We start from the raw sequence: 15476 nt of genomic DNA, 5'->3' as shown, positions 1-15476 counted from the left end.
TAAAACTTTTTCCTACACCCCTGGAGTCTTTCTCCTGGAGGTGGGCTGGGAGGCCCTGGTTTCTGGCCATTTCCAACCCCCTCTATAGATTACTTACTCTTCCTTTTATACTAGCTCGCGTCCACTGTCCTTCGTCCAAGTGAAACTTGTCCCAAAAATCATATTATGTCTAAATTTTTCAGTGCATCCTGAACGGGTTATTAACTAATGATAATACACTTTCATAAAATAAAAAACTAATAATTATTAAATTTCATGTAAAAAAAAAAAATGAAAGTGAAAAAAAATCATATTATGTTAAATTTTTCAGTGATTGAACGGGTTTTAAACTTTTGTTGGCTTCTTCTTATATTGCCACATAATCTTTGAAAACCCATATTTCTCATTGAGCTTGAAATTGAATTCTATATATATCTCCAAAAAAGGTTTTTATCAAATTGTCTTTCTTTGTCTTTACAGCAGCCTTATAATGTAAAGCGCCTCAACAACTACCTTCACAGAGTTATTTGTTTTCTAAGAAGAAAAAATAGATTTGAATTCTTTGACATATAGCCAATATTTTGAAGTTTTAGATTTTCAACTACCAAACCAGTCAAAACCTTTTAAGTCTTCTATATGTTTTCTAGCTAGATATATACTCTCGTGTATGCATATGTGTCCATATAAGAATTGGTTATTTTCGATAGCTTATGTGTATGATATAAAATAAAAAGCTAAAAATTAGCAAATTTTTTAAAATTGAAATATAAATTATTTAAAATAAAACTGAAAGGTAGTATGAGATTCATAAACAGTATATAAAATAAGCAAAAAAAAAAAAAAAAAAAAAAAAAAAAAAAAAAAAAAAAAAACTAACTTATAATCACCTTCCAAAGTCACGTAATTTGCTTTCTTAGATAAAGTTATGGAATATTGTAGCACTCTATATATCATATGAGATCTTTGTTGCCTCTGAGCTGCGCAGAATTTGTACAGTACCGTCAACAATTAGAGTATCTGTTTCTGTGTTCTACACTTCTACATACCGAGTTGAATTTTTTTTCCCCTATGTTCGGTTGCTGAGAAAATATAGGAAAGAAAGTACAGTCAAATATTTGCGTCTCATTTGTTTCATTTTCCTCTTTTGTTTGTTGAGAAACTAATAAGGATACGAAAATGATTTTATGTGCTGTTTTCTGAATTTTGGCATGTTTTCAACCAACTTTGTACATTTTTGAATCTGATGGTTATTTATTAGAGAAATGTTATGTCTATAATGTTTTCACAATATTTTTCACAACAAATTCTAAGTAGTGGATTGTTATTGATGAGGCAAAAAAAAGTAATTTTAATGATTGATTCAAATTATAACCAATAATAACAAATCATTTATGATTTGTTGTAAAAATGTTGTGAACGTAACACTTTTTAATTTATTATGCTAATCTATCTGTAATATTTCGGATTATGCTTGTCAACTATATCAAGCCTACCATGCACCCAGGTTCGACTGGACTCATCTACACCTCTCAAACATTGGTTGCACGGTATTCCACACACCTTATGGGTCTGTCTACACTCTACACCCTTATGCATTGATTCCTCATTGGATTGTTTACTAGTTTCATTTTCAATTTTTTCTTGAATGGGTTCAGAATAGCCTCACTTAAGAGCACTTGGTATATAAAAATATAAAAACAGACAAGTATAGATTTCATACCAAAGAGTAGGGCTGTCCAGCTAAGACCCTCACCAGAAGGTACCATCTGAATCAAAGGAAACCGAACCGAAATTTGTCCGATCTAATCACTAGGTCAAATGACTGCAAGTCTCATCTTCTAGAATCCAATTTTTTGGTATACACGTGTGAGTGAATTCCCAAATTGAATAATGATGAGAATAATGAGTAGTTAATAGAACATAATTGAGCACATACCTATTAAATTTAAGCCTTTTGGGTTAAGGTGTGACGAAGTGTTCATGGTCCCTACCTAGCTAGCGGAGACAGAGCAACTCTAAACGGTCCACACATAAAGATCCTGATGAAAAAAAAACCCAACAAAGAAATGTTGCTAATGGTGCTAAAAAAACAGTGTGGTGCAACGTGGTTCCCATAGATGATGTGTTGACGAAGAAAAAAGCCCATAGGCAAGAGAGAGTGAGTAGGACTTGTTCATGACCCACGAAGAAGTCTTGGAGCCCACAAAGAGGAAGAGACTCACACGTGAGTGAGAGATTGTTGTGTACATACATGTGAGTGAAGTCCCACATTGAATAATGATGAGAAAAATGAGTGGTTAATATAATATAATTGAGCACATACTTATTAGGTTTAAGCCTTTTAGGTCAAAGTGTGTCTCTATATGTTATATTAATTTTGGATTAAATTGTGTTTCTATATGTTATATTATTCAAGGAAACTTCACAGGGTGTTTATCTCTCCAATATAATATTGGGTTGAGTGACAAGTCTCCTCTTTCAAAATCAACTATGATTGACTATAATGGATCCAACAGAAAGCTATCATTCTCCACCTTCAAAACCATCATTCTTCAATGTGTGTAATTGTTCTCTGCAAATTTGGCAAGAACTATGCTAGATCTAGAAAGATCATTGCCAAATTTGGGAACATCACAGCTAGATCTAGAGAGTCTCCACTAGATATAGTAACTCTACCACCATGTGTTTTTACCACCAAACCTGAGGCAATTTTGATCAATCGGACCACCAGAACAAAGGAGCCTTGGAGGTCGATAACTCGTATTTTCACGGTCGGCAACAGGGTATGTAATTTCAAACTTGTCGTCATCAGGTCAGTTGTTGGTTTGATCTCAAAATCAACTTCAACCGACCTATGCACAGCCCTACCAAAAACAATGTAAAACTTATTTGCATTAATTTTATTCAATCAAAACAACAATTAGCGAGCATTTTCACTCAATCTTTGCTAAAGTACATTAGCGATTACCACCCATCTACATCACACCCCCTTAAATTAATTCTAATGAAGTGATAAATTTGTTTATCTATTTGGGGATCTTTTCTCAATGCTTCTCTTTGGATATTTAGGCTTAGGATGAAAGTTACTCTTCATATGAACCCTTAGATTTAGTTGGGTATAGGTTCGACCTGGTCATCTTCATGTTTTTTTATAGTAAGTATAGTGTAAAGAAAACTGTTCTATGATCACAACAATATCTCACAATATTTTCACAAAAGTTGAGGTGTTAACCCGTCATAAGTCAAAAATAAAATAAATTATATGTGGGCTCACCACAGCTCAAAATAAGATTTTTGTTAAAATGTGGTGAGATTTTGTCTTGCCCACACACTTTCTCTTTTTAAAAATAAATAAATAAAAGCCTTCAAGTCTTCACCAAAACCCAAAGTTACAAGGATTTTCATTTTTCCATTGATAGCATCATCCGTTTTTTTAGATGCACTTTTTAGTGACCCCCCTTTGATCACAACCAAAGTGTATCTCATCAGAAGTTTAAGAATCACAAATGGAGAAATTTGAGGATTGCTAATCTTATAAGATTTGATTGTGTAAAGACTCTAAACTTTAAATATTAGCCTCTCTCTCTCTCTCTCTCTCTCTCTCTCTCTCTCTCTCTCTCTCTCTCTCTCTCTCTCTCTCTCTCTCTGAGACACAAGGAACACTACAAAAGATGCTATTACCGTTAGGCTATCACTTGAATCTTGAATCTAATTTTTAAAAAAGTAGTATTTAAATTGGAAAAATCACAGTTCATCGTGTTGTATTAAATTTTGCATTTTATTTTCAAATTTAATTAATTAGCTCAATTGGTAAACTCTCTGATGATTGAATAAGAAATTTGGAGTTCAATCCCTGGCTACACTAAAAAGCCAAGTGATATCTTAGTTTAATGATAAAGAGTTATCATTATAAGCAGACGTCATAAATTTGTCCTATAAACATTTCATTTGTTACAATCTGACCCATAAAATTTAGAATAAAATGAAATCTTTAATGAGTTGTTGGATTGAATCCTAACACTTTCACTTTAGTCTAAATCTTATAGTTTCAAATGAAACACTAAAAAGTTTGTGGAATTGAACTTAATAAAACCGAAACAATAGAGGCTATTTTTGCATATTGCAAATTACCCGTTTAAATTTTTGAAGCTTCTTTGCAGGGATAAAAAGATTCTTCGATAATGTTCCCTAAGTACTGCTTTGTTGGCATATGATATATCGACAAGTACATAATGTTATTTTCTGGCGTTATGGTACCGTGCTCTACTGCTCTCACAATGTCTGGGTGCATTTAGCAAATATAAAAGAAAATGCCTGGAGTGCGTGAATAAACAGCCGCTGCAAAATATGTCACTATCACTTCTAAGCTGTAAATTGGGCTAATTGCACCAGCAAATATGATTTATTTATCGTTATTTGAAAAGTAATATTTTAAGCTGCATAGAAAAATTATATATTTACGATCAATTCTTACATAGTCCACGAGCACTACTCCAAGCTCTCATAAAGGGGATGAGCCCCATGTAGATCCCATGTGTGGATATATTGGGAGGTTCAACTATCTAAATTTTTTATGTCTACATAGAAGAGAGAATCATCAATTGAGAGGTTCAACGGTGGCTTTATAAATTCTTTGTAGAGTAGTTGTTAAGAAATTTAAATTATAGGAAAATCTAAAAAGTTAGAATTTGAATATATTAGCATTACAAAAAAATAAAACACGCTAATACCTTAAGTTTTACAATTCTCTTTCACTAACAAAATGAAAAACAAAAAACAAAAAAACAAAAAAACAAAAAAACAAAACAAAAATGATTGATGAAAGAAAAAGTGAGAACTAAGAATGCTAAGATGGGGTAATAAAGTGAGAGAATGTTTGAAATGATGAGAGAGAGAGAGAGAGCGCAACGAATGATACTTGTTGCGACTGCGAGCTTGACTGTTAAGGAGAGCACTACTTGTGCCATCAAGGAGAACTCATGATCTCAATATATCTTTTTGCTCCGTTTTTTAGGAAAAATGAAATTATGGATTATTTTTATAAAATGAGTTGAATGAGTTACAAATATGAATGATTATGATTTTTCATTATTTTTTGTTTTTGAATGGACTTTTTGTTGAATATTTTGGTCATTTATTGTTATTTGAACTATCTTTACTATTTGTAAGGACTCAATTCGTGACGGCCCCAAAATAGTATTGGGTTCGCACATTGAGGACCCAAACAATATAATTTGTAGAACGTGGGCTTGAAAAGCTAGGCTTTGGTCACCGGACAGTAGTTAATCAGGGTTTCCATGGCGATTTGCACAAGGATGAACCTGATATGTATAACAATAATCTATTCCGGTACATTATGAGTGGTTCCGGTCCTTAAACCTTGTCCAAAGAGCTTCATGTCCTTATTATTCTCCCATTTTTAGGACTCCCTCGTCTGGAAGCCCCCCTTTTTGGCGCACAAGTCTTTACATTATATAGCCCTTCTCGGTTGATCCTAACCCTCCACCTGTTTATCCGACAGGTTCCTATTCGAATACCTGTCCCATCAGCCGCCTCCCCCTACTTTTTGTTAGTTGCACTAACCGAAACCACACTGTTCAGGCGTCTTTTCTCATTAATATGGCTAGAACGTTTGTGGACGCATTCAATGCGGGGGTGACGTATTTACCTTGAACCACCCCCACTCCGTACCCCCATGTGGGTCCCATTCTACTCGCCTCTTCTTCTGGGGGCATTTCGGAGGCAGCCTTCGACGAGATGTCGCTCTTCCCTTTGAAGTCTTGGGATGCCGAGGACAGGGTCATCCTCGGCTGCGTCTCTAGGCTATTTGGTCTTTCACCATTTGTCCTCGGCAAATACTCTCCTCGGCACGGGCCCTAGGCCCTAGTGGAAAGTGGGCCGGGTCATAAGTTCTCTGGCCCCACACTATTATTTGGGATTTTATTTATCTATTTATTATTTGAGAGATTAAGGATTATGTTTGAGGGGTCAAAATTATTTTTGTTTAATCCAAATTCATGGAATTGTCAAGTCAAGGTGTTTAATTTTTTTTTTAAAGGTAGACAAAACGCGTTAGTTAATATATATATATATATATATATATATATATATATATATATTTCATATGAATACCCTAGGGCCTAAGCTCAATGTAGTGACGTTCAGCCACCTAAGGACAACACTTTACCCAAAAACTGAAGGAGTTTGAGCACAGTTATATTATATTAATCACTAATTCCTATTATCATTTATCAGGATACTTACTCATATGAATGTTCCAACAATTAATATAAAACAGTAATAGATGATTTCGGGAGGTGGAATAGACTCAGTAAAGTCGACAGAGGGATAATGTTATAGCTTACGAAACTCACGAACACTACAATGTCTCACTCACATAAGTCATAACCTGCTTAGAATAATAGAATGATAATTGATAAATCACACCGTGAGTTGGAAGGGCTTAATTATGGATTTCCATTTCTCCCTTCATCAAAGTTTTATGAAGATGATCTAAAAAACAAACAAAAAAAAATTATCAAGATGCTTAGATGCACCTTGAAATATTTAATTGGGGTCAAGAGGATCTTAGAGTTCATCTTTTATTGGGATAAGATCCCCCTCTATTTTTTTAACAAATATGAAATAAGTTGTAACTTGTATTTATTAAATTTTGTAAAGTTTATATGAGTTTTTTAAAAAACTATTGCATTTCTTAAATCTTATATATCTTATATCTGAATTAAAATTATAAGGGACTGGAGGATTTAAATAGGAGTGAATCATTTCCCATATTTTTTTTAAGTCACCACACATTCTTAAAGATAAGATAATCAAATAAGAGAAGTAGAATTTATATGAAGAATTTGATAAGATGTGGAATGAAATGACTTATTGTACTTAAATGGTGGCTAAAAATGTACTTAGAGAATCGAACGAATATAGGTAACCAACTAAGAGCATTCTCATCAGCTTTCTTATAAAAAATGTCATTTTGACACATCAAAAACTTACTTTATTATTTTAACACACCATTTTACAATTCACCATTTATCACATCTTCTGTTCTTTGATTCTAAACATTAAATTAATATATACAAATATTAAAATAATATATTTGTAACACAAAACTCTGCCAATATACCAAACACAAACAGTGGCAGTGGCCACCACCCAACAACCAACAACGACTGCCACAACCAATAGCCACCAACCAACAACCACCGCATCCTTTACAACCCAAAACACAACTCAAAACAAACCAAATAAATTCCAACCAAATACCCACAACAAATCCACAACCATAACCACCACAAATCAAATTAAAAACAAAAACAAATAGGTAAGAAAGGTAGAGAGATCCGACAGTGGTGGCTTTCTTTGTCGGCGGTAGTGGCTAAGATCGGCTTCACACCGTGGCTGAGATGCGCATCAGACAAGCGATGTTGCAGCTTCAAGCCGTGGATAAGATGGGTTCAGATTAAGGCGGCATGGCAGCTTCAAACCGAGGTGGCAATGGAGGCTTTAGACCGGGGACGATGGCGTCTTCAAATTGGCTGCAATGGAGTCTTCAAACGAGAAGCGATGGCGGTGGCTTGATCCACAATCCACAATGCCACCGTATCGTTGATTTGAGGGTGAGGGAATCTGATCTGAAGAAGAAAGAGAGAGAGAACATGGGTTGGAGAGAGACAAATAAGTGAGAAGAGAGAGGAAACATTGAATAAAATATTGAGAGGAGAGTAAAAAGGTTGAATAAAAAATTAGTTGTTTGGTTTGACATTTGTGTCTATACCGTCTCACATTTGAGACGGTAGCGGTCTGCTAAAATTTTTGGCATTTGAAACACCTCATGAGGCTCATATTTTGGTGTTTGATGTGTCAAATGCCAAATATTTGGCATTTGACACACCTGATGAGAATGCTCTAAGGAGACTTAATGGTAGAATAAGGAGGTCCAAGCAACAATTAGTTAAAGAGAAAGCCATAGAAACTTACCTAAATGTAAAGACAATGTTGCTTATGAAAATTATAAAGTATCAAAGAGGAATGCAAAAATATAAATATAAATATAATTGACCAATACGCTAAATGTAAGGCTTATGATAAATTATGTAGCAAATTGGAGACAAGAAATGAAATTAAGAAACTTAAATGGTGTCCAATGCATTAAAGATGAAGATGAAAGAGTGTTAGTAAAAGAGATATGGAAAATTTATTTTTATAAACTTTTTAATGGAAGTGATACAAAATATTGGAGCGAATTGAGTAATCTGGTGGAGGATAGAAAGTGTAGGTTTATTTGAAGAATTAGGTTGACTGAGGTAAAAGATGCATTGAAGAGGACCAATATGGAAAAAGTTGTGGGACCGCAAGCAATCCCATTTGATGTCTAGAAGTGCTTTGATAATGTGAGTGTATTTTGTTTGACTAACCTTATCAATAAGATCTTAAGTGGAGGAAAAGTACTTTAATATCTATTCAAAAGAATAAGGAGGATAATCAAAATTATACAAATTACTATAGAATTCAATTTATGAGTCTCACTATGAAATTTTGGGAGAAACCGAGAAAGTGATTGAATATAACTTATATAAGTTCAGACTTAGGATACAAACAAATATATATATATATATATATATATATTGGAGAATCAATTTTGTATTATGCTAGGATGATCTACCATGGAAGTCATTTTCTTATTTTGAATATATTATATTATATTTCTCTACTGATCATTTTCTTAATTAATTAAGCATTTGTTTACTTATATTAATTGATGTTTTTGAAATTAATAACCTTTTTTTAATCTTCCTCCTTAGACTAAAATCTTGACTTTACCTATTTTCAAAAAGAAATCTTGACTTCACCACTAAATTTAGAATCTCTTGCTTGACAAGGTTTCCAACCAATAGTCCTTCCAAGTGCTATTCGTCACCGTCAACACCCCAAACTCAACATCATGGTCATCTCATATTTCATCATCTCCTTGCTACCGCCATCTCTTGAGGACCATATATGGCATCGCACTTGCTATATATCATTGACAATAAACGTCTCTTTTTGCCCAAGATTCTCTCACCACCACCACTATTCTCTTCGAGCTTGACGATAATATGTTTGATCAAGTATTTTCAGACCATAGCCTAATGCACCTTCAACTTTGTTAGCTCGGTCCTCCTCACCAACATATTTGGTGGCTTGATCGCCCTCACCCCAGCTATCACTTTATGGTTGTTGTTGGTGCAAACATAATAATAATGGAAATAACACAACGAGAAACTGAATAATACTTCTGAATATTATTAATTTAAAGAGAAAAATTACACAACACCTCCACCCTTCACCTCCCCCCTACGCACGTATCTTGCCCAATATCTGAGACAATTCATATTAGCCCATTAATCACCACAATTAAAAAGAACAAAATGGTTTCTCTCATTTTCAATGTGGGATTAAACATTTTCACTAACTCCTCATCTTCCATATTAAATCCCACATCTTTACATTTATGTTGTAATATTTATTCATTTTAATTAATTAATATGAAAATGCTCCAACAATCCCCTACTCATTTTAATATATATATATATATATATATATATTTAATTATATAGAGATTACCAGGCAAAGATGGGTCACTATGCATCATGAAGGTGTGCTCTGCATTGAACTTTCACTTAGTAAAACAACAATTTTAACTCCAAAGTCATAGTGGTCTCTGACTTAAACTAGGACTACTTTAGAAAAATTAAGCGTCACTGCTTACACATAACAACCCAGGTGTTGACATGAACTTTTATAACTATCATTTTACGGCTGTGTGCTGATCTCAGTTTCATGAGTGTATTTGAGATAAAGTCCAAATCTCATAGGGAGGGGCCCCACCCCCACACTCACATAGGTGAAATTTTGTCAAAAGTGCTGCTATACTCTAACACCCCACTTATCCGAGCTACTAATTTCATTAAGAGTTTTTTACTCAACCCTTCCACATTACAGGATAAATGCACTTACATCATAGGGATGAGCAATTAAAAAATTATTTACAAAATAATTAATTAAAATAAATAAATACTGCATTTCTTACGACCATCGTATGATTCGTTTTTCCCATTGAACCCAATTCTCAGGATCTCTGGTCCTTGGGTTGGGTATTCTCATACATGGCTCATGATTCTATGGACTTTAGTCCCATCCCCCTCAATGTATTCCAGACTATCTTTTGCCAAGGCCTTGGTAAATAGATCTGTAAGATTATCATTAGATTTAATATAATCCATAGTTATGATGCCACTACTCAAATAAGATCGCACGGTATTGTGCTTTCTTCTTATAAGTTTGGATTTACCATTGTAATAACGGTTTTTAACTCTACCAATTGCGGCAGTGCTATCACAATGAATTAATATAGGTGGAATTGGCTTTTCCCAAAGTGGAATTTCATATAACAAATCTCTAAGCCAATTTGTCTCTTCACTAGCTGAAGCTAATGCAATTAATTTGGCTTCCATTGTTGAATTAACAATTATTGTTTGCTTTTTAGATTTCCAACAAATAGCACCACTACCTAAGGTAAAAATATAAGCAGTGGTACAGAGAGAATCACCTAACAAAGTATTTCAATCGGCATCACTAAAAGCTTTAATTATAGCAGGATACTTTTTATAAAATAAGCCATAACTTTTGGTACCAATTAAATATCTCATGACTCGCTCAATAGCTAGCCAATGATCTTTATTAGGCTTGCTAATAAATCTACTTAGCACTCCTACTACATATGCAATGTTAGGTCTAGTACAATTAGTAGCATAACACAAACTACAAATGATACTAGCATAATCCTTTTGATTAAAAATCCCATCATCATTATTCACAGGAAATAAATGAACACTAGAATCAAAAGGAGTAACTACATTTTTGTGAACGTGAAAATTATATTTTCTCAATATATTCTCAACATAATGTGATTGATCAAGAAATATTCCATCACATGTTTTTGTAATTTTCATGCCCAAAATAAAACTAGACTCGCCAAGATTTTTTATATCAAAATGGCTTTTAAGCATATTTTTTGTCTCATTTATAACATGCGTATTTGAGCAAAAAATTAACATATCATCCACATAAAGGCTAATAATAACATGTAAATTATTCCATGATTTATAATAAATACATTTATCATATTCATTTGATTTATAACCATTCTTAATTATGTAGGAATCAAACTTTTCATGCCACTACTTAGGTGCTTGTTTTAAGTAAGGTTTTCAGACCCGAACCGTTCATTGAACTGTAAAAGGGAGAGGTTCAAAGTTTTTGAAGTCGAACCGGGGTCGAACCGTGATAACATCATAATTAATTTAATTATTAATTAAAGCATAAATATATATATATATATATATATTAAATTTATAAAACTAGCGAAATTGACAATATATCTATATATATGTGAGGGAAATTTAATGATTTTCAAGCATATATTTAATAATTAAATATGAAAGTTAATAAAATAAAATAATAACCATGAAAATATTAAAATTTATGATTAATTTTTGAAGTAAAGTTGAATATCTTTGAAAGATTTTAATTATAATTTTTTTTATTCCTTGTAAAAGATGGATAATTTAATTAAGTAGAATAAACTTGTGTTAAATTGTTTTTATATATAAAAAATAAATAAATAAATAAAAGTGCTAAGGGATTCACAGTTCTTGCCACCGGTTTGTGTGGTCTAACTCCGGTTTTAGGGGTTCATGGAATTAACAAAAAATCCGGTTCTTTATGCTTAAAAAACCGGATTTCATCCCGATTCCCGATTTTCACGGTCCGACCTCCCGGTTCGGTTCGAGTCTGAAAATCTTGGTTTTAAGCCATATAGGGATTTAATTAGCTTACATACCTTGCTTTCTTGTCCAGGCTCTACAAAGCCTTCGGGTTGATCTATATAAATCTCTTTCTCTAGGTCCCTATTTAGAAAAGTACTTTTTACATCCATTTGATGAATTTTCAAATAAAAAATTGCAGCAATAGTAATTAACAATCTAATAGATGTAATTCTTGTTACTGGAGAAAATGTATCAAAGAAATCAAGATCAGCTTTTTGTTTAAAGCCTTTTGCAACAAGTTTAGCTTTAAACTTATCTATTGATTCACCTAATTTCAACTTTTTTCTAAGGACTCATTTACAACCTATGGTCTTACAACCCGGTGGAAGATCTACTACTTTACAAGTTCTATTAGAAATTAGAGATTCCATCTCATCATTTATAGCCTCTTTCCAAAATATAGTATCAGGTGATGTTAAAGCCTCTTTTAAATTTTGGGGATTTTCCTCAATGTTAAAAACATAATAATCAGGACCAAAATCTTTTTCAACTGTAACTCTTTTACTCCTTCTAGGTTCCATTTCAAAATTTTCTTGATTTTGTAAATGAGAGGTAGAAAAACTAGGTTGTGACAAAATATTTTCTTCACCCCCACTATTTTTCAATTTTAAAGGAAATTTTTCTTCATGAAAATTTGCGTCACCAGATTCAAAAATTATGTTCTTTTCAAGATCAAAAAATCTATAGGCTGCACTATTAATCGCATAACCAAGAAAAACACAAGTAGTAGCTCTTATACCTAATTTAGGTATTTTAGGGCCAGTAAACCTTACATAAGCAAGACAACCCCATACTCTCAGATATCCCAAATTTGGCTTATGTCCTTTCCACATCTCAAAAGGTGTGGTATGTGACTTTTTATGTGGCACCCTATTCAAAACATGACATGCAGTTAAAATATATTCACCCCAAAAATGTAAAGGTGCACCAGATTCAATTAACATGGTATTTGTTAACTCAATTAGAGTTCTATTTTTTCTTTCAGCCACACCATTAGAAGCTGGTGAATATGGTGCAGTAGTTTCCTGGATAATTTCCAACGACTGAACAAATGAGTTAAATGCACTTGATTCGTACTCATGGCCTCTATCACTTCTTATTCTTTTTATTTTTCTACCGAATTGATTTTCAACTTCTTTTAAAAAATCTTGAAATTTTTCAAAAGCATCACTTTTATTTTTCATCAAATAAACAATTGTATATTTTGAGAAATCATCAATAAAAGTGATATTATATCTATTTCCCCCATGAGTTAAAATTCCCTCAAATTCACATAAATCAAAGCGAATTAACTCCAGCAATTCGGTATGTCTTACAACACTTTTATGAGACCTTTTTGTAATCTTAGCTTGACTACAAGTTTCACATTTTTCAAAATCTTTTGATAGTCTTGGAATTAATTCTAAACTACTCATGATTCCCACATATCTACTATTTATATGACACAAACGAGCATGCCAAAAATTAATAGAAGAAAGCATATAAACTGAACTGGTAGATGTTTTATTATTCTCAACATTCAATTTAAACATTCCATCACAAGCATAACCCTTGCTCACAAATAATCTCTTTTTAGTGATTACATAGTTATCAGATTCTATAGTTTGTTTGAAGTTAGCCTTGTTAAGCAAAAAACTTGACATCAAATTTTTTCTCATGGATAGAGTGTAAAGTACATCTTTCAATGTTAGCACACATCCAGAAGTAAATTTCAATTCAACCTCACCACTTCCAAGAATCTTGGTTTTGCTAGAGTCACCAAGCATGACAATTTTTTCTTCTTCAAAAGGATTGTACAATTTGAACCAATTTTTGTCATAGTAGACATGCCTATTAGCACTAGAATTTGCCCACCACCCTTCAACATATTGCACTATATTGATGTCTGTAATTATAGCCACTAAAGACTCTTCGGTTACGTTAGCCTGTGGGACAGATTCACATTTTTGAAATTTGCAAAATCGAGAAATATGCCCACTCTTGCCACAGACAAAATATGATCTATTAAATTGATCTTGTGAAGGGTTCATTGGTTTTTATTGTAGTTTTATTCAGATTTCCCCTTCCTTGAGGTCTATTGTTATTTTTGAAGGCTCTCTTTTTAGGCTTCAATTGACTATTTCTAGGAAAATGATTTTTGGGCATATTATTATTGGCTGAAATAAGGTTTACCTTTGTGGTGGAATTACTATTGCTCTCTTGTGTCATTAGTGCATCTTGTTCTCTAATCTCCTCCTCCACACGGATGCGTGTGATCAAAATCTCCAAGGATGTTTCCTTTTGTTTGTGCCGCAAAGTCTTTTGGAACTCCCTTCAAGATAGTGGTAGTTTATCAATTATGCCAACTAACACCAAATTGTCTCCAATCTTTATGCCTTCAGATCTCAATTCTGCTACAATCATTTAGAAGTCTTGTGCTTGATCCATCACCGATTTTCCATCCACCATTTGGTAACGGAAAAATCTACTAGCAGCATACTTCTTTGCACCAGCCTCCTTGGTATCATACTTGCTTTGTAAAGCTTTCCAGACCTTTCATTTCCGCCTCTTAAAGTGGGCTCCCTTAAAGCGAAAGGGCTTGTTGAGATCTCCAACAAGCTCATTTGGTTTCTCTTGTGTAGGCTTCGTGTATTGAATCTCCTTAAAATTGTTGGTGCAAACACAATAATAAAGGAAATAACACAACGAGAAATTGAATAATACCTCTGAAAATTATTAATTTAAAGAGAAAAATTACACAATACTATTTGGACTAAGACACGACACTCGCTCTCTTTAAGGAGATTCAAGCCTTTGGTTGGCTAAACTTTGTAACCGGTGAAGAGCTTCTCTGACTTGTCTCCCCCATAATACAACAACCAAACAAGTGTCATATGGCTAGAACAACCTCTGCACAAAGTATTCAAGTCCAAAGCTCCACCAGAAAGAACACCCTTCTTTGCCAAAAACCTCTCTATTTTTTTTTTTTTTTTTTGTATGTTGCAGTAACTTGGATTGGGTTTGATTGAGTCTTTTTATAAACTCAATAGACCTCACGAAATTACTACCCAAATTAATCTAATTAATTATGTCCATTATTCTGATGTAGTGGGTGTTACATGATTACCTCCACCCTTCACCTCCCCCTTGCACACGTATCTAGCCCAATATTTGAGACAATACATATTAGTCCATTAATCATCACAATTAAAAAGAACAAAATAGTCTCTCTCCTTTTCATGTGGGATTAAACATTTTTATTAACTTCTGATCTTCCATATTCACTCTCACATCTTTACATTTATGTTATAATATTTATTCATTTTAATTAATTAATATTAAAATGCTCCAACAGTTGTGCTCAAGTCTAAGAAAGGAGAGAGATCAATGAGGGATAAAGAGGAGAGATCGGTGAAAGAGAGAAAAAAAAAAAAGGGTAGCTATCATGCATTCTTACAATTTCGGCAATAAGAGACTTTACCAGTTAAACTAACTATAACCCACTTAAAGTTGTGTAAGTTTGAGTTTACATGAAATTTGATAGAAATGAGGTTAGCAAAATTGCATTGGGGACTAAATTGACAATGATATAAAATCGTGAAACTCTTAGTTTTATAATATAAAAGTAAG

Source organism: Quercus lobata, chromosome 7, assembly GCF_001633185.2.
Source record: "Quercus lobata isolate SW786 chromosome 7, ValleyOak3.0 Primary Assembly, whole genome shotgun sequence".
NCBI lineage: Eukaryota > Viridiplantae > Streptophyta > Magnoliopsida > Fagales > Fagaceae > Quercus > Quercus lobata.
The sequence above is the reverse complement of the archived record's forward strand: the minus strand, read 5'-3'. Positions refer to the sequence as shown.